This window comes from Ambystoma mexicanum, chromosome 1p (assembly GCF_040938575.1).
Source record: "Ambystoma mexicanum isolate Mex_15411 chromosome 1p, UKY_AmexF1_1, whole genome shotgun sequence".
Lineage (NCBI taxonomy): Eukaryota > Metazoa > Chordata > Amphibia > Caudata > Ambystomatidae > Ambystoma > Ambystoma mexicanum.
Window position 1 is genome coordinate 774,825,278 of NC_090921.1, and position 19,582 is coordinate 774,844,859.

The window sequence follows — 19,582 nt, forward strand, 5'->3', positions numbered from 1 at the left end:
CACCAGCGGCAGTCCCGCTTTGCCCGCCTCAACACCCTCCACCCACGCTTCGGAGGGTCCTCCAGTCCACCCAGGGAACCAGACCTGTAACGATGATGAAGCAATCGAAGGCGGGCAAGAACTCAGACATCGTAGCCATGTTCTCGACAACGGACAAAGGGAAGAAGCTCGACCCCCTGAAAGCCACCCCATCAAAAGCTCAAGAAGACCGGGTCTCCCTAGCTACTAAAGGGGACATACTGGCCTTCATGGCCGACATTAAATCCGAAATCAGATCCTGCATGAAGGAGTTTACCTCCAAGCTAGAACATACGGATCAAAGGGTGAACGAGATAGAACAAAGGCTGGGGGAGATCGACAACCGCTCTCAGGACCAGGCAGTCACAGTGGGGGAAATCCAAAGCACTATACGATCCCTACAGGACAAGTACGAAATCCTTGAGTTCAAGCAAGAGGATTTGGAACACAGAGCCCGGCGTAACAACATCCGAATCTGTGGGGTTCCATACTCTGTGCCAGACAAAGACCTAGCTGAATATGGGGGGGACTTCTTCCAAGCTCTGCTTCCGCACCTAGATAAACCACAACTCCTCTTGGACCACATACCACAGATTGCACCCACGACGAGGGGTGGACTCGGATCTCCCTCCAGATCTGATAACAAGGGTACACTTCTTTACCACAAAGGAGACAATCTCAGCCATCAGCCGCACCCGAGACAAACTCTCTTTTCAGGGGTCACCTCTTCAAATATACCAAGACCTCTCCCTACTCACCCTCCAGAACAGGAGAGCCCTCTGGCCCCTGGCACTCTTCCTTCAGGAGCAGCAGATTTGGTACAGATGGCTGTTCCCAACCGCTCTACAATTCTCATACAACGCCACGCTATGCAGAATCAGCCACCTTGAAAATGCCAGCAAGATCATGCGACCCTCTGTACCTGGGGAGGACACTTCACCAAGATTGGAGGACCCGGTGGGCCAGGAATCGGAGGCTCTTCCAAAGCCTAGACATTCCTCATGGTCCAAAGTCCTACGAAACAGCAGGAGAAAATAGAGCGCAAATAGAGTCCCTGCTGGAGGGTTGCCCCCTCTCTCCCCCGGGGCTGTCCTCCAAATATGGTTGTGCAGATGCCTCGCCGTCCTTGACACAGCTGCAGATGATCACGTTCGACGCAGCGTGCCCTGCCCACGGCCCATGCCCATTTCCAGAGTACATTCCATCTCCTGAGTCCTTGGAACTCCATAACTTTTGTATTTCCACAATAGGCCCTGCCGGCCAGGGGGATGGCCACATGTACAAAAATGGCCCTCCACCAGTTAGTTATGCTCCCCCATTGGGGGCACATTTTAAACCCCAAGAGCAAGGTGACTTAGGGCTTACATTCCTCCGGGATGCTGGCTAATCAACTCCTCCCCGGCCCTACCCCCCGAACATAACAGCAGGGGCGGATCAAGCACAGGGACACCAACCAGACCCTAAAGTTCCTTACGCTGAATGTTAATGGATTGAACTCTCCCGCTAAGCGGATATCGATCCTGAAAAAGCTCCAGGACGAGGATGCAGCAGTAGCTCTGATACAGGAGACCCATTTACTCCCTGAATACTGGGGACGGTTCTGCTCTAGGTGGTTCCCACTACAATTCTTTGCTTCAGGGCACTCCAAGAAAAGCGGCTCAGCAATTCTTTTCATAAAGGGCCTGAACCCTCAAATCCTGGATACCAAATCATGCCCGGATAGCAAACAATTGCTGGAAGATATCTGCTCCTTTGTCTCAATATACGCCCCCAACACTGGACAATCGGCTTTGTACGACGCGGTGGGCGCCACCTTATCTCCCTTTATAGAAGGCCAAACTATAATCGGGGGAGACTTCAATGGAGTGCCGGACCCCACGAGGGACAGATCACACCCCCTTACTCCCAGAGACTTCACTCAAGCACTTAGCCTCCTACGCCTGTTTAGAACACTCGAAGTGGTAGATTCCTGGCAGATCCTCCATCCGTCTGAAAAAGATTACTCCTTCTACTCCTATGTCCATTAGACCTTCTCGAGGATAGACCTCCTCTTGACGTCTGCTCAGGTGCTCACCTACACCGTAGAGGTAGCCATCGGCCCCGGATCCTGTCAGACCACGCCCCAGTAACCATGGAAATCCGAGCACACATTCCAAAGCCCAATTCCCCCCTCCCCTACAGGTGGGCGCTATATGACCCAATGCTTAATGAAATGCTGCTCAGGGACACGAACGCAAAAGCAATCATAAACTTTCTTAAGGAGAACCCGCGAATACCTGGGATGCCTTAGAGGCGGTGATCAGGGGTGAGCTTATCGCACAAGGGGTGGCATTTCATCGCAATAGACGCCAGGCCCGCCTAGCTTTGGAGGAGGAACTCAGAACAGCGGAAGAGACTCATAAGGAGAAAGGCTGGTCCCCCAGGACACAGCAAGCCATCCGTATCGCCAGGAAAAAACTAGAGGCTCATTACGCCGAGCATACAACCCACCTTATGGCCAAAGCCAAACAATTCTACTACGCCAAGAACAACAAGGCTAACAAACTGCTGATAGCCAAACTAGCTAAAGCAAAATGTACCAGTACCATCGTTGGCCTCCGAGACACACAGGGGGCAATACAATATGCAGAACCCGAAAAACTAGGCGTGGCAGCAGATCATCTGTCCCAGGTAATGGCGGCACCCTCCCGGAACCGGAGCGAACAAAGGGAGTACCTACAGAAGGCAGCCCTCCCCCACCTGCACGACTCGCCTAGAGAAAGCCTGGAGGCCCCACTTACAGGTGAGGAGGTTGATGAAGCTATTAAGTCCCTCAAATCCCGAGCCCCAGGCCCGACGGCATCTCCACAGGATTTTCAAAATCTTTCAACCCCAAATGATCTCCCCCTTGGTAGCACTTTTCAATTCCTTCAGGGAAACAGGGACAGTCACCCATTCAATGCAAAATCCACCACTATCCTTCTGCCTAAACCAGGGAAAGACCCGAGAGACCCGGCCTCCTATAGGCCGATTGCCCTCCTAAATATCGACGCCAATCTATATTCCAAAATCCTGGCTAACCGTCTTACCCGCGTGCTACCTGAGCTAATCCACACAGACCAAACAGGTTTTATCTTGAAAAGATCTGCAGGCGATAACGTGCGCAGAACCTTGAACCTGGTTGACCTAGCCACGCGCAACTCCCAAGGGTTGGTGCTGATGGCTCTTGACGCCACCAAAGCCTTTGACAAGGTGGACTGGTCCTTCATGCAGCTTACGTTGGAGGCCTTTGGATTTGGCCCGACATTCCAGACAATGGTCCTGGCTAACTACAAAGCACCAAAAACCCTCCTTAGGATTTAATGGTTCCTTCTCCACCCCGATCTCCCTGACCTGCGGGACCAGACAAGGCTGCCCCCTGTCCCCATTACTGTTCGCGCTCACTATGGAGCTATTCGCCCAAAGGATCAGACAGAACACCCACATCAGGGGCCTTCACTCCATTCGGTCACAACACAAGATCGCCCTATATGCAGATGATGTGCTGCTCATGATCTCAGAACCCCACACCTCACTACAACATGTCCTAGCTGAAATAGCTAGCTATGGCGAGGTCACTGGCTTCACCATTAACTTTTCCAAATCACTGGCCCTGAGCATAGGTCTCTCCCGGAGGAGCGGGTGGCCCTGATTCCAATGTGCCCGATTACATGGAAGAGAAAGTCCATCCCATACCTAGGGGTCCAGATTCCGGCAAACCCAAGGGAAACATTTCAAGCCAACTTCCAGAAGCTCTTCAAAGATTTCGAGGATGACTTGAAACGCTGGGCATCCCAGGAAATCTCCCTAATGGGTCGTATAACGGCCTGCAAAATGAACCTCTTACCAAAATTCCTCTACGCCTGTTCTTCCGTCCCGGTGGCAATCCCATCCGACCTAAATGAGCTGCAGAAGAAGATGCTCCCGTTCATCTGGAAAGCCAGAATCCCCTGAAAGACACTAACAGGGGACGCAAGACTTGGGGGCCTGGGGGTCCCCGACCTGAAGGCCTATAGGGCAGCAGCACAACTAGCTCACGTCCACGCTTGGCAAATAGCCTTGGACCGCCCGAGATGGGTGGAACTTGAGCAGGCACGGCTCCCGGTCCCCCTCAGATTTCTTCCGCACATCCCACCAGCCCTTAGAAAACACGGAGAGAGCCTTCTGCTGGCAACCAAACATACCCTGGCCTCCTGGGACTGGGCGCTAAAATGTAAGGGGGTACAGAGGGGACTGGGCCCCCTATCTCCAATTTTCCACAACCCAACCTTCTCAGCCGGGACGCACCCACAAACATTTCAGAACTGGATCGAGGGAGACCTCGAAACCTTAAACCAACTATATGAGGACGCCCTCCCCTGCACATTTGAGCAATGTAAGGAGCGGTTCCAACTTCAAGAGAGGGACAGGTTCACATACTTTAAGCTACGCCATTGGTGCTCACATCCGCAGACCCTCCTCGCGGCCACGCGCCCCCCTCACAGCCCTTGAACTAACCCTCAAGGACCTCCCATCCTGAGGCAGAATATCTACTCTATACAGATTTTTTTCGGAAGACTTCCTGACCACAAGGACCCGGGCTATGGCTCAGTGGGAGACGGACTTGGGAGGCCCATTGGAAGACTAAGCCTGGGTGGACATCTGGTCACGAACTCATGCAGCATCTACCTGCGTCACCAATAGAGAATGCGCGTATAAAATTCTACATCACTGGTACTACTCTCTGCTTAGGCTCCACCACATGAACCACTCCCTTGACCCTCTTTGTTGGTGGGGATGCGGCCGACCGGGCTCCTTCTTCAACATGTGGTGGGCATGCCCAAAGGCCCAACAGTTTTGGAAACAATGCCTGACGGTCATCGAACAAATCACCTGGACCCATTCTCCTGGGGACCCCGATCCCAGGGACATACCCGTGCTCGGGAAACAAGGCTAAACTATTAACCCAATGCCTCCTGGCGGGGAAAATAGTGATCGCCCGCTTCTGGAAAGCCCCGGAGGGCCCCTCTATGATCCAATAGTGGGGAAAACTATGGGACATCCTGATTGCCGAAAAGGTGACGGCGGCAAAAGCCAGAATCCTCCACCGCTTTCAGAACATTTGGTCCCCCGTGCTGGAATATGACCAGAGATTCCCTGCTCTGACCTTTAAGCCTACTAGCGCCCGGCGAGTCCTGGGGGACAACGACGCCACCTGAAAGGAGAAACACAAAACAAGGTGGACAGTCCAAAGCACAAGTGTTTGGGAAACTCACCGGTACCTTGGGCGGGGGGGGGTTTCAGGAGGGGAGACATTGAGGGGAACAAATAAATGTCATGCTATGTGTTGCATTTGCTGTAAACTTGTTACCTTGCCTTGGTTTAAAATAAACATATTTAAAAAAAAAAGAAATGTAATGAATTTAATAAGCTTATTGCCCCATCACCCCTTTTGTCATTGCCCAACAAGCGACACCTATGAATGCACAAAAATACAAACTGTGCTGTTATTGAACTGTTTATTTTCTGATAATTAAAAAAAGGCAACTATTCATCTCCGGCCGAATACTTGTCCAACTGTCCGATATTCGGCCAAATACTTAAATCTACTATTCGGTACACCCCTAATATATATTATAAACAAACAAGGTTCCGTGGTACCATGAACCTCGCAAGAAAAATGGTATAACCAGTGACTGCGACATGATCTTTATTCCATCCAGTAGGCAGGCAAAAAAAACAGCCGTACAATGTGTTTCACAGCTAACTGGCTGCTTGTTCACATACAAAAGTGTTTCTCCGCCACACTGCTTTATAAAATATTTCTATGGTTGAAAATAGTACTAAGGCCTTTTATGCCTGTCAATTTTGATGGACTATTCACCACATATGCCAACATGTCAGCCATTTTGTAGTGGATATAATTATGTTGGAAAACCTGATAATAATACAACATCTAACATAAAGGGCATAGAGCCCTACATTTACAAACAAATGCATATATATATTATAGTGCGGCAGTTGCCGCACTATGTTTAAGGTGAGTATCGCGTTCCATAGGGAACCCGAAAAATGAATTGCTAATAACTTTGACTCGAGTGACACATTTTGCAAGCAATATTGTCACGGCCCACTCCTGCCCCCCTTCCCTTCTCGCTCCCCTACACTCCCAACCGCTCATACAGGACATTTGGGGAAAGATCCGTTAAAAGATAAAGAAGTGATTAAGAAAGTTAAAAAACGATTCGGTTCCCCTTCATTTTCAGAAAGACAAAAAAGTCAAATTGTTGCTCACGTGCACAGCCCAAACCGCTGGATAGAATTTGACCAGACAGGAAACAACTTGGGCACAAAGCGTTGTCTCGGTTTCGGTAGTGGGGTATCTTGGGTTATTTTTTATTTTTTATTTAAAGACATTAGTTTGCAAATAAAAAACAAACTTTTTAGTCAATCCTCATCAGCTTCAAAATTCCACGTTTTCAAGCATTCTGTGTGTTCGCTTCCTCAGCACTGCGGTTGTTTGGAAGTATCATGTCCATGAAGTTTACTACTGCACAGGTTAACTGAGTGTTATTTCCTGAAATTAGATAACTCCACCAGTCTTCCATGTTCCCATTTTTCGGTGCAAATCTCTCTAGTTGCCGTGAACGTTGGACTTTTAAGTTCGAGCATTCTATTACGAGATGTTTGCTTGATTCAACAGCTATCTCACAAAAGCGACATTTGTCACTCTCGGTCTTTGGATCTTTCCTTCTCCATAGAACCTCATTGGTGGCATAGAGGTTTAGACGTAATCTTAGGAACTGGTTCCGATGATAGCGAGAGGGAAATTTAGTAAGGTATCTTGGTTGTGCTCCCACTTTGTTGGACGAGAATCCTAGATCGATTGCAAATGGTAGTTTATTTCTTTTTTCTGTGTTTGTTATTCAGTCCCAATTTCTGAATTTAACTTTCGCCACTTGCGAGATTTGCAATACCAAGGTCATACTTATGTCGGCTGCTTGTAGGATCTCTAATAATTTCTCCTCCCAACGGTTCAGTAGTGATGTTGATGGATCTATAAATTTTGCACTCAATAGTTGGTAAGGTTTTGCCGGCGGTTTTTGGCGCATTTTGCGCAAGGCTGTTATTGATTTCCATAACACCATGGAATACAGTGACTCGATCCCGAGTTCATATTTTATAGCTACCATGGGGGTGCTTTGCGGAAGGGTTAGTATTTTTTTCCAAAAAAGCCCCTCCAACCTCGGCCAAAGCTTGGCATCAAGGTTCCAGCCAGCTTCGCTTCCAAAACATATCGCTGGAACAACTTTCTGTAAGTAGAAAGTTAATATCGCTTGCAACTTAAAAAGCCCATAGTTTGCATGAAGTTTGGCTCCTTGTTGCCCAAAGATTTTCATTCGTGAAATCAGATCGTTAGTCCAACTCCATTCTCTTATTGAGATATTAAAAGGGATTCCTAAGTATCCTATGGCATCAACTTTATCCAGATACTCTTCCTGGACTTTCCACCTGAAGGAGTTTTTATTGGAACATGTTCTTGGGCCCAATGTTATGACTTGCGATTTCGCAGCGTTTATTTCTAGTTGATTCGCTGATAAATATGTTTGTAATGCTGCCAGCATTCTTTGGAGCCCAATTTCAGTTGCGTCTAGAAGAACAACGTCATCTGCGTAAATTACGTGACCAATTGGCTCTCTGTTGATTTTCAGTGGGAAAGCCTGTGTTTTTGTGAACGCCGCAGGGAGGTCGGCAATAAAAAGTTTAAATAGTAGTGCAGCTAAAGGACATCCCTGTTTTACACCCTTAGTAGTTTTTATTTTGTCAGACAAGGCTCCGTCAGCATTTAACCGCACTCTAATACTGGTGTTAGCATATAATGCCATCAGTGGTGATAAATCATGTGGACAGCCCCAGTTTATCAATTTTTTCCATAGGAGCTCACGGTTGATACTATTGAACGCCTGCTTCAGGTCGACGAACGCGAGAAAGAGTCTTTTCTTGCGTCGCAGAGCGTCCAATTTCACCATGTTTAGCAGTAGAAGGTTCAGTTCCACGCCAACGCCTTTCGGGAATCCCGTTTGTCTTACATCAATTATGTTTGCACTGTCTGCCCATCTTGCAATTTTCTTTTGGAGAAAGGATGCAAAAAAATTTCCCATGGTGTCCAAAAGTGCGATCGGGCGGTAATTTATCGGATCGTTGCGATTTCCTTTTTTGAAGATGGGAACCACCACCGCACTTTGCCAGGAATCAGGGATTTGCGATGTTAGTGCAATTTGATCGAATAGAAGTTTAATGAATTTCGCCCAATTTTCCTTGTGTGCCTTTAACATTGAATTTGTAATACCATCGGGTCCGGCTGCTCGCGATGTCTTAAGGTGTTGAATGGCAATTTCAATGTCTGCACGTCTTCTATTACTGCCCAATCACAGGGTTCATTTGTTGTTGTTGAAGCCATTAATGCATTTTGACTGTTGAACACGTTGGTGTAGTGCTTTACCCACTCTAGTTCACTTACACCGTTTGTTAGTGCAAACGTCTGTTTTAAGTGGCCAGTATTGATAATTTGCCAGATGTTTCGGCTGTCATTCTGGATTATTAGCTGTAGCATTTGTTCTGCTTGTTCTTGTACTCGCTGTCGGTTAAAGGATTTCAGCCAAGTTCTGTAGCGCAGACGTCTCTTGGCTATCAAAGAATATTGATTGGGACCACCAACTTTTTTTTTATCAACGTCAGATCATGTTTTCGCGTTTTCTTTGCTTCACTTATCATCGGGTTAAAGAGGTGTTTATTTTTAGGTGTTTCCAAGTTATTCTTGTGAGAACTGAAGGTGAATTGCTTCAGCAGTGGTACGTAGTTAACTTCTGCCACTCTCATGTTCATACGGGTAAGATCTGCTGTTAAGGTGTTAATTTGGCTCTGGTTGATTTGCAGCCTGTTTTGTGCTTGGTTAATGCTTAGAGGTGTTTTATATCTCAGCTGAGTTTTATTCAGTTGGTCCCAGTATAGAACTAAGGCATTATGATCACTTTTTATAGAATGCCTTATGGTTAACCTTGTGATGTGTGCATGTAGATTTTCTGAGACCCATATGTAATCAAGCGTTTTTTTTTAAATCACCTCGGTGCCAGGTGTCACCTGCCGGAATGTCACCTTTTGTGCATCCGTTTAACATCACACAGTGGCATAGAGATAGTTCATACTCCCACTTGGAGCCTCGGTCTGCAACTTCCGTATGAACTTTGCTTTTATCATTGCTGGTTCGCACTTTCACTTTATTAAACCAAGAGTAATTCAAATCACCGCAGACCAGAATAAATGGATTAACAAAGGCCTCTAAACAATCGTCAATGTGCGAGGTGATGGCCGTTGGGTAATCAGAGTCACTTATCATTGTAGAGTTCCAGTAGGTGTTTATGACCAACATGTGTTGTTTGTTTTTGTTCCAATGGTCTCCAGCTACTCCTTCCAGGGTTAATGCTTGAACAAAAAGATTGGGGTTAGAAGAATTTATAACTTCCCATCCTGATGTATTTCCGATCGTGGTTACTAGTCCAGAAAAGGGACGGCCAAATAGATTTTTCCCAGCCGCATTTAAAAAAATCAGAATAGCCATCACTCATTGGATTCTCTCGCAACCATGTTTCTTGTAGACAAATGATAGGACTTTTAAATTGGAAAGCACAGCTTTCTTGAAACAGGTGAGCAAATCCACGTGTGTTCCAGGAAGTTAAGAGTTGGGCCAAGTTGCTTGACCCTTCGTGGTCCTATATGTCTTTGACGAGTTGTTTGAAGTCACTAGCAGAGCCAGAGTGACCTTTCAGTTCATTCCACAGGTCCGCTCGGGTTTCCTTATTGGTGTTGGCTTTGCGACTTTTGGCAGCTGGTGGAGTTCGATGTTGCAGTGGATCTTCGCGCACTGATAGATCGAAACCAAAGAACAGTAAGTCATCTCTGGCATCCATTAATGGTTTTGCTAGTTTCTTGGATTTCATGTGAAGAGTTACCCAATCAGATTGTATCTCGGAGTTGTATTCTACGATCGCAATGTCGTCAGATCTTATATGGCGTAGAGTTGGTATATAGTGTAATAATCTCATTACGTTTGCTCTTTTGAGATTTACATCGCAATTGTCTTCCAAGATGTTTTCCAGTTCCAATTTTTGCCAATTCAAGTTTTCAGTCTCGCGGGTAAGATTTCTTTCATTCACTTTCTGATGTTTGTTTTTTTGGTTGTTGTGCTACAGTTTGTTTCGGGTTAAGAGTCGAGGGGGTGATGTCATTTTGCATGGCTGGATTTCTTCTTACCCACCGAGACTCTTCAACTGTAAAGTGTGTACTATTTTCTTTTAGGGCTGCTAAGTTTCTTGAATTTTTTTGTGTTTGGCCAGACCAATGTGTTTTTTTAGTCTGCGCCGTTTTTGCCGCTTCCTCAACAGAAGATAATCTGCACTGGTCTGAGGGTCTCTCTTCATGAGCCTGAACTTCATCCTCATCAAGTGAATAAGATGAAAGATCACACAGATCTGTCGAGATGTTTGAATCATTGGTATTCGAGGAGGTCAAACTTTCACTACCTCGTTTCGCAGAGATTTGCGTATTTGGGGCAGATGATTGCCCAATATTGATTCCAACACTCGACTTAAGCTACAGCTTTGCCTCTGTAATAGATTTTGAAGTGTCTTGACGGAGAGGAGTTGTCAAGTTTCTTATAAACTTCTTTGCCTCATTTGACCGCGTTCTATTTGGTGCAGGGTCTTTTTGGATGGTTTTCCTGGGTTTGCTTTGTGTTTTTTCAATAAGGCAGGAAACGAAGTTTGAGCGGTTATTGATTTCGCTGGTCCCAAAAATATCCCAAAGGAAACTCTAGGTTGTGCTGACGCTGCCTGTGCTTTTGGTAATTGAAGGGCAACTGGCTCATTCATTTCGGGAAGAGAGTTCATTGGTGTTACTGAAGGCTCCACAGTGGGCTGTTGCGGAGTCGTCAGGTCAATTGCGGCTGTCGGGGACGTAGTGCCGTCACTGCTACTGCTTTCTTTGGATTGGGAAGTTACTTTCTTTTCTTCTTTTTTTTTCTTATGATTCGCTCTGTTACCAACGTTTACGAAGTTGTTAGAATCAACTTGGTTTCCAGCTTCCAGTTGCTTGTCGTGTTTGCCGTTAGGTTTTGTAACTGGCTAAGTCGTGGTATGTTAGAGGACTCTTTCCTTGGCCGTTGACAAGAGCACTTGTTTGTTAGCAGACTGCATCGAGGTTGTACCGCGACGTTGTGTCGTATCCATTTAGTGCATTCTACAATTGCCTCGCTAAGGTCAGCTTTCTCGTAAGCTTCTCTTTTCGTTATATAATTTAAACAAGATTGCCATTCATGGGAAGCAGCCGCTTCCAGATCTAGTCGGCGGAATAGATGGTTGTTGAATTTTTCTAACTCAATCATTTTGGTATTCGTTGAACTCAATAAAGAAATCTGGTCACGTAGAGTGTCATTGAGAGTCTCGTAGAGCTTCATGAACGGCATTAAGGCGATAGATGTAGCAGCCAGAACATTATTGTGAATTTGTAAGCCCGCTGCAATGGAAATGTTTCCTTTTATTTCGGTCGCATCTCCAATCTGTCCAGGCAAAAGGGGGTTATGTGCACCTAAGTCTGGTTGATCATTTCCCGATGAGGTTTGGCCTGCTGCCATGTTGCCGGAGTAGTCCGCCTCACTCATTGACTGACAGGGTGCTTGATAGCTATCGGTCGAGTCCAGGTTAATCAACCGGGCTACAGGCACTATATCATTCTGCGTTTGGGGTTTGATTGCAGAGCGAGACGCTTCCTTAATTGAAGTGCTTGCTGTCCGTTGTTTGCCAGCTTTAAGGTCGTGTTTGTTTGTAAAGCTTTTGTTTAGTCGTTCACGCATCTGGACAAAGTCAGCTTTCAATCGTTCGGCTAGACGCGCTTCACGGGCGATAGCTTCATAAGACATGGCCGTTCCTATACTCGTCATCTTACAAGAAAGTTTTTGCAGCTGGGCGTCGTTTATCTCCCGCTGATCTGCCACCTTATCATGACTCGACTTCACTGACTCCTTAGTTAATTTTGCTTCTGTTATCGTGTTTTTGGGAGTTTCGATAAGTCTAAGGGGCACCTTGTGTTTCACAGGATCACGGCTCACAGTCTTATTAGTCGGCGTCTTAACTCCTTGCAACGTTGTTTTTCTCTGTTTCTGATCGGGACTCTGCTGCGTGCGAGACTGTTTCGGTGTTGCTTGCGGATCATCCGCCGGAGAGCGCATGGCTAATAAGTCAGCGTCCGTGATGTCGAAAGAGAAGGTGGTGTCTGAAGCGTCAAGGTAAGCTGACGGAGGAGGCGATCTTGAGGGCAGCAGAGTATTCTCTTCTAATTTTTCGAGATCGATACACTCCTTTTCCTTTGAAGGTGAAATTGTTGGTATGAGGTGGGGCGTTTTTTCGTTGCCTTTTGGCGAACCTGCATCCTCACTTTCATTAGACGTGTTGTTTGTGCTCTTGATGGCATATGCACTTGTTGATATAAGAGTTGCCGGAGGGGATTGAGGTATAGCTTCCTCTGGCAGTACAGGGGCCACAGACCCAGCACGCACCTCGCTTGGGTCCGTTTCGGGTGATGTGTCCCGTGCCAGTACCAAGCCCATAACCGGCTCTCCTGCCGCATCAGTTGCCTTGATGTTACAGCGAGGTAAAGAGGCAGGTAAAGAGGCAGTGGCATTTTGGTTTTGAGCGCTTACCTTTGCATTAGATGTCTTCGCTTGATGAAGCTTCAACTGTTGCAGTCGATTACGTGTATGAGGGCCAGTGTCTGGAAGGGCCGGCTCAGAAACACTACACGGCCGCGCCTCCATCCTGCGTTTTGCAGGCAATTTTCAGGGAGTTCAGGGGCGGACTGGGGCAGACTGAACTCTACACCGAACTCTGCGCCGCGCTCCGCGCCGGAAGTTCAGTTTTAAAGGCAAGCCGCCGAATTAAAATGACAGTCTCTTGATTCAGTTGTGCAGCTCCTCTCAGGAAAAGAACACAGAACGGCCTCACAGTAGCACAGTCTGGGGCAGACTGAACTCTACACCGAACTCTGCGCCGCGCTCCGCGCAGGAATTTCAGTTTTAAAGGCAAGCCACCGAATTAAAGTGACAGTCTCTTGATTCAGTCGTGCAGCTCCTCTCAGGAAAAGAACACAGAACGGCCTCACAGTAGCACAGTCTGGGGCAGACTGAACTCTACACCGAACTCCGCGGGGTTATTCCATCCAGTATTTTTTAAATGACTTGACTGGGTAGGAGGTGCCCCCTTTTCCCAAAATAAGTTATAACTCCCATGGTGCTTTGCAACAAAGAAGCTGACAAGCTTTTCAGAAATGAAAAAAAAATGAAAATGTTTTCCCCAACATTCTATTGCTAATGACTTTTGATTTTCTGGATGGATTTGGATTACATTTTTGAAACAAAGAATTTGTCAAGGGGTACCCTTTCCCTTTTACCCCCCAAACGGCACATTATGGGAACAAAACATTGTAAAATGAAAAAGTTATTAAGAAAACAAAACACCACAGTTTTACAGGTTTCAGCCCATTGAATTTCCCATAGAGAAAAAGTGCAGTTTTTGAACAGCCGTAGTGTGAAAACCGCTTTGCAAACTTGGATCAAATAAGAAACAAATTTGAACATAAAGTGTTGACTTAATTTTCTTGACTGGTTTGGGATAAATCCATCCATTAGCTTTTAAAATATTCAACAGAGAACAGGGTGCCCACTGTGCCTTGAAACCATTTGATCGGTCTTGGAGCTCTGCAGCAGAGATGCTGAGAGCGGCTAATAACTTTTGACTTGCTGGATGGATTTGGAGGACATTTTCAAAACCAAGGGTTTGTCAAGGGCACCCCAAACTGAATATTTTGGGAACAACTCATAAAAAAATGAAAAAGCTATTAAAAGATCAAATGCAGGAGAGGCTACCAGGGGGCGCGCTGATGGATGGTCCCTGACTGTGCAGGTTTCCCGTAACTTGCCCGAAATGTGAAGAGCGCCCCCACTTTTTGAACCCCCCTGGGATTCAGCCCTGCGCCTGGGAGATTGGAAGACCCCCGGTTTGGTTGGAGAAACAACGGTGCAAATCCGCACAGCGCTAGTCGAGCACGGCCGTGGCAAAGTGTTTGCCGAAAACGAAAGCACTCAGTCTTGCCCGGTAGGGGGAGCACAGTGATGCCGAGAGGCCGCCTAGCTCGTGGAGAGGCCTACAGAGCCGGTGAAAATAGCTACAAGGCCATAAAGAGGTGGGTGAAACCCCCTCCCAGCCCTTCCCAGGCCCCCACACTGCTCAGGGGCCGCATCCGGATGCCAAGGGAAACACCCAGACACCCCTGATTCACCGGGACTCCACAGGAATGCCTACCTGAGCTGCCAGGCCACAGAGAGGCAGGCAACCCCTCACCCCCCCTCTGCCCATCTCAGGCCCTCGCACCACCGCACCACCAAAGGCACGCATCTGGATGCAGTGAAACACTTGGGACCCTGGATTCACCGGGGCCCCATAGGATCACCTACTGAAGCGGCCAGGCCACATAGAGATGGGCAAAACCCCCCTCCTCTGCCCTTACAGGGCCCTTGCACCACCCAAGACCCGCAGCTGGACACAGGGAAATACCTTGGACCCCAGATTCACTGGTGCCCCCTAGGAGTGACTACTTGGTGACTTGAGCTGCCCCCCCCCGGGGTTGAGGGACTAGGAGGAATGGAGTCGGCAGACACACACAGGACGTGTAGGCCCCTGCATGAATAGGAGGAGCATGCTCTGTGACATACTGAGGGGGCAGTGGTATGCCCTGGCCCACTGCCCCTGGCATAGCGGCCTGGTGAAAGTTTGAGACTCTGTGGCCTCTGAACCCCCCCGGCTAGGCAGAGGGCACCGGGAAGAGGGAAGGGAGGCCCAGAGGAGTCTCGCCGTCACCCAGGCACCAGCAGGGTTAAAGAAAAAAAAAAAAGCTTGTGGACCCCAAGAGGAACAGGGATGTGTGGGCCCCCTAATCATGGGTGTGGGCCAGCCTCCCCACCTGGATAAGTTGTAGTGGGTACTTCGGCTTGACCTCGGTGAAGTACCACGGATGGCAAAGTAGTGGCCTGGGTTTGTGAGACGGCACACGGATTGAAGTGACAACTCGCCCGATGTAAAGTAGTACTGTGGGGATTGCCCAGGTCGACAAACTACAAAGGAGACAGAGACTAGTCCCTCGATAAGGACCCAGAAACCGCCTATGTCGAGGGGTGGCACATGCACACAAGATCGATATTAGCCAACGTTGAATATACCCTAAGATCAAACGAAGGAGGAGTAACCAGACGGGGCGCCATGTCTTTGGTGGAGGAGGAATCCGCTGCAACCAAAGAAGAGCACTAATGGAAGAGATCAGGAACATGAGAGTGGACATTGGTGGTAGGGTCGATAAAAATTCCCCAAAGGATAGACAAGATGGAGGAAAGACTGGGGGAGGTAGAGCATAACCAGTCCCCCCTTAACACTTTGCAGACTCAGATGGATGTGCGTCTTTCGGAGGTGGAGAGGAGAGAGGAGATTATGCTGAAAATGGATGACCTCGAAAATCTTGAAGGGTGCAGCAGCCTCCGAATTTTCAGGATACAAGACTGAGAAGGAGACTTGAAGAGAACCCTGTACGAAATTACCAAACTCATCTTTGACAATGACACAATAGACGAAGCAAAGATTGAGAGCATCCACAGAGCGGCCGGAGGACCCAGACCAGTCCCCGCACACTTCCACAACTACAGTGGCAAACCCAATATCTTGGAAATGGTGTGTAAAAATGGCCCGGTGCTGTATGAGATGGCGAAGGTTACCGTATTTCAAGATCTGTCCTCACTGACCCTCACCAAGAGAAGGCTTTGCTCACCCTTTACCAAGTGGTTAAATAAGAAAGGGGTCAGATACAGGTGGGGATTCCCGTTCTCCATCACTTTTCAAATGGCTGGCTATGTATAGTAGTATAGGCTGGTCATGGAGGAAGACATTTACACGGTCACCAGGGAGCTCACGGGTGACGCTGAGACTCCACATACCTGTAAGGAAAAGGAGGCAAAGGACACCGGCAAATTAAGGGTTCGACAAGGAGACTTATTCCAGGCTCCTGGAAGTTCATGAAGCGAAACACCCCCCCCCACCTAAAACTGGGCACGTCTACATGGCTAACATTTGAAGGAGGGAGATCAAAATTAAGAGACTTCCATGTTGGAGTGATCTCATGTACGGGTTCAGTTACGGTTTGTTTGAAACCCATTCTTGTTATAAAGCTGGGAATAGAGTTTTTGAGGGGGATGGGAAATTCAGGGTAATGTATTTGATGTTTTATGAGAAACTGTTGGGGGGGGCGGGAAATGAGTGCTCTAAACCATGTGGTTTGATAAAAAATGTATCCGATTGAACGGATGCTGTAGGTGGTTTGTTTCAACCTGGTGTCGTCAACTGGGGAGGACCGGGCGCCTGGGGGGAAGGAGGGAGAGATTCGGAAGGAGGGGGTGGCAGGGACCTTGGTATGGACGTTCTACCTATTGTCCACCTTCTATGGCACAACTCGCACTGGCACAAGTAGGCTTCCTAGGTGGCGAGAGTTGAGCTCCCGAACAGGGATAAACGGGATGGCCACTGTTGAAATAGGATCACGGGATGACCTCTTGAGGGTGGGCACTTTGAATGTAAAAGGTCTGAACTCGCCCACGAAAAGATCATTGGTTGCAAGGGAATTCCGGAAGTCGGAACTAGACATCATGTTCCTGCAAGAGATCAGATTCACTAAGGGGGAAGAAAGAAGGATCCCATATGGGCTGATGGGCCGGGAATTTTGGGGATCTGGTCCTTTAAGGAAAGTGGGGGTTGGTGTTCTTATTAATAAGGTGCTCAAGATGGAACTGAGCATGGTCCGGTCTGATGTGGAGGGGGAGGGCCCTGTTGGTGTCGGGGACCATTAGGAAAGTGCTTTTTATGTTGGCCACGGTTTACCCCCCCAACCAGGGCCAGTTAGGATTTTTGGTAGAAAGCACGGGACATCTTATCAAAGGAGGTGACTTCAACATATGGGCGGACATTGAGTTAGATAGACAAGGGCGGCATGACAGGGATCAGGACTTGCTAAGACCAGGCTGCGGGAGTTCCAGGAATCATTGGAGGGGTATGGGTTGAGAGACACATGGTGCCACTTCCACCCAAGGGGAAGGGGTTATACCTTTTATTCGCCCCCACATGGAACATACACCAGAATTGATTATATCTATATTTCTAGAGACCTATGGGAGGGAAGCACAGGGCTTGGCGATCATTCCAATTTCCCGGTCCGACCATGATATGGTGACAGTGGACCTTCACTGTATGGGATTGACTGTTAACACTCAAGTACACAATAATGGGGGAAGTTGGGTCAACACTCTCCCACGAACCACAGAAGCCGAATGTAGTCGACCCTCCACCCGTGGTTGGCACAGATACCTGATTTATAATTACAGGATACCATGTGGCAGCCAGTGGGGGGAAGAGGGTTAGGGAGAGGTTGTGGACTGGAAGTGGAAATGTAGGAAAACCGGTAAGAGGGTTAGGGAATGCCGGGGAAGTAACAGGGGACAATCCCTACACTACCTCCTATCACCTTTGTACCATAGACCAGCACAGAAAAACACCATACACCAATAATCCCACTTAATACTGGGTATTGATGTTCATCGTAGAAAACATTTGCACATCCCTAATACCCCTTAATACAGACAGAGGTTGTCATTCATTTACATGGACCACATATACGCAAGCAATGATGAAACAGACTGTTGGGATGTCATTCCCACATGAAGAACGTAACACATGGCCCTCTGGGCAAGCAGTTGCAACATATATATAACATAACACTCGTAAAGTCATGGACCCCAAAACGTATATGGTGAACACACACACTCTGAGAGATCGAGTTGGCAGCACTGATACTCAAGTGCAGTCTATAGTCAGACCCTAATGAGGGCAACCAGGAGTTTTATATACTTATACACAGCACATTACTAGAGCTTCCTTAACTCTCGCAAAAACATGAATCCGCAAAAACAATGGAGGACCAAAATCCTTCCTGCACTTATCTTTTCGTCCGGGAAGCTAATCAGCATTCCCGGACGTAATCTTGTATCGCCCTGATAGCAGCGCGGGTCCTACATTCAGGCGCTGCACCTTCGAATCTGGCATCAACATGAATACACATCAAACCCTTCCCGCACTTATCTTTTAGTCCGGGAAGCTCGTCAGCCTTCCCGGACGTAATCTTGTGTCGCCTTTAGAGCTGCGTGAGTCTTCCTCTCACGGCACGTCAGTTCAAGAAGGGAAAAAACAATTGCAGGCTCACACGGCGCTCCTCAATCCTCCGGCATGGCTTCAGCACACGAACCGAATAAGCCACACCTGCCGTGCGCCGTTGGCCCTTGATAAGCTGTAGCTAATTAGTGTCAGCTTGCCAATGCGCGCACGGCAAGAACTACTCCATGCCCAGGAGACTGCTTGGAAATGTAGTTTATAGCCTCCAACATGTCTTTTAAGCCTTTTGCAAACTCTGGCACCGCTTTCGTCTCCACCAGCCCATATTCCTAACATTGACCCCCAGAGGTGCGAAATGAATGTGTAACAAATCACTGTGGAAGGACCTGGTATTTCTTTCAGCGAGTGGCAAGGAAATTGTGGAATACTTTAAAATAAATCACACAGGGGAGGTAGAGAAAAGAATTGTGTAGGAAGCGGGAAGGCTACCTAGGGAGGAATTCTGATTAGGCAAGAGGTGAAGAAAAAGAAGGAACGGTCACTAGTTGAAAGTAGGCTAAGGGAAGAGATAACACAACTGGATAGGCGGCTGCATGAGCCGTCAGGGAGGCGACAGGAATGCATACTGAGGCGAGAGGTAAAAGGGAGGAGCTGCGTTTTCTGTAAGAGGGGAAAATAATCTATAACTTACAATTTCTGAAACAGAAATTCAATGAGAAAGGAGACAAAGCGGACACACTCTTGTAGGCTAGATTGAGAGGGCAGCGTTCTGAAAGATGGGTTGCAAAACTCGAGTGGGGGGAAGGGACAAAGGAAATTTGGGGGATGGGATTTCAGAGGCCTTTGCAGCCTTCTATGAGGAACTGTACGAATCCGAGGTAGAACCCGAGGTGGGTGACATAGACAAGTACCTGTCCGGTATCCAGCTTCCCAGACTCTTTCACAGAAACTGGTGTATTGGAAGCCCCCATAACGGAAGAAGAAATTAAGAATGCAGTGACTATTTTACCACTGGGAAAGGCCCCGGTGGAGGATTGGTTCTCTGCAGGGTTTTGTAAGTCATTTCTCCCCACCCTATTGCCACTCATGACGGAACTATTCAATGATATACTTGCTACCCGGCAGGCCCCGGAGCCCTTCGGCAGGGTGCTCATCACAGTGATACACAAGGAGGGTACTGATCCCTGAGGGCGTGCAGCCTATTGTCCGATCTCCCTCCTTAACATGGACACAAAAATATATACCTGGTGCCTAGC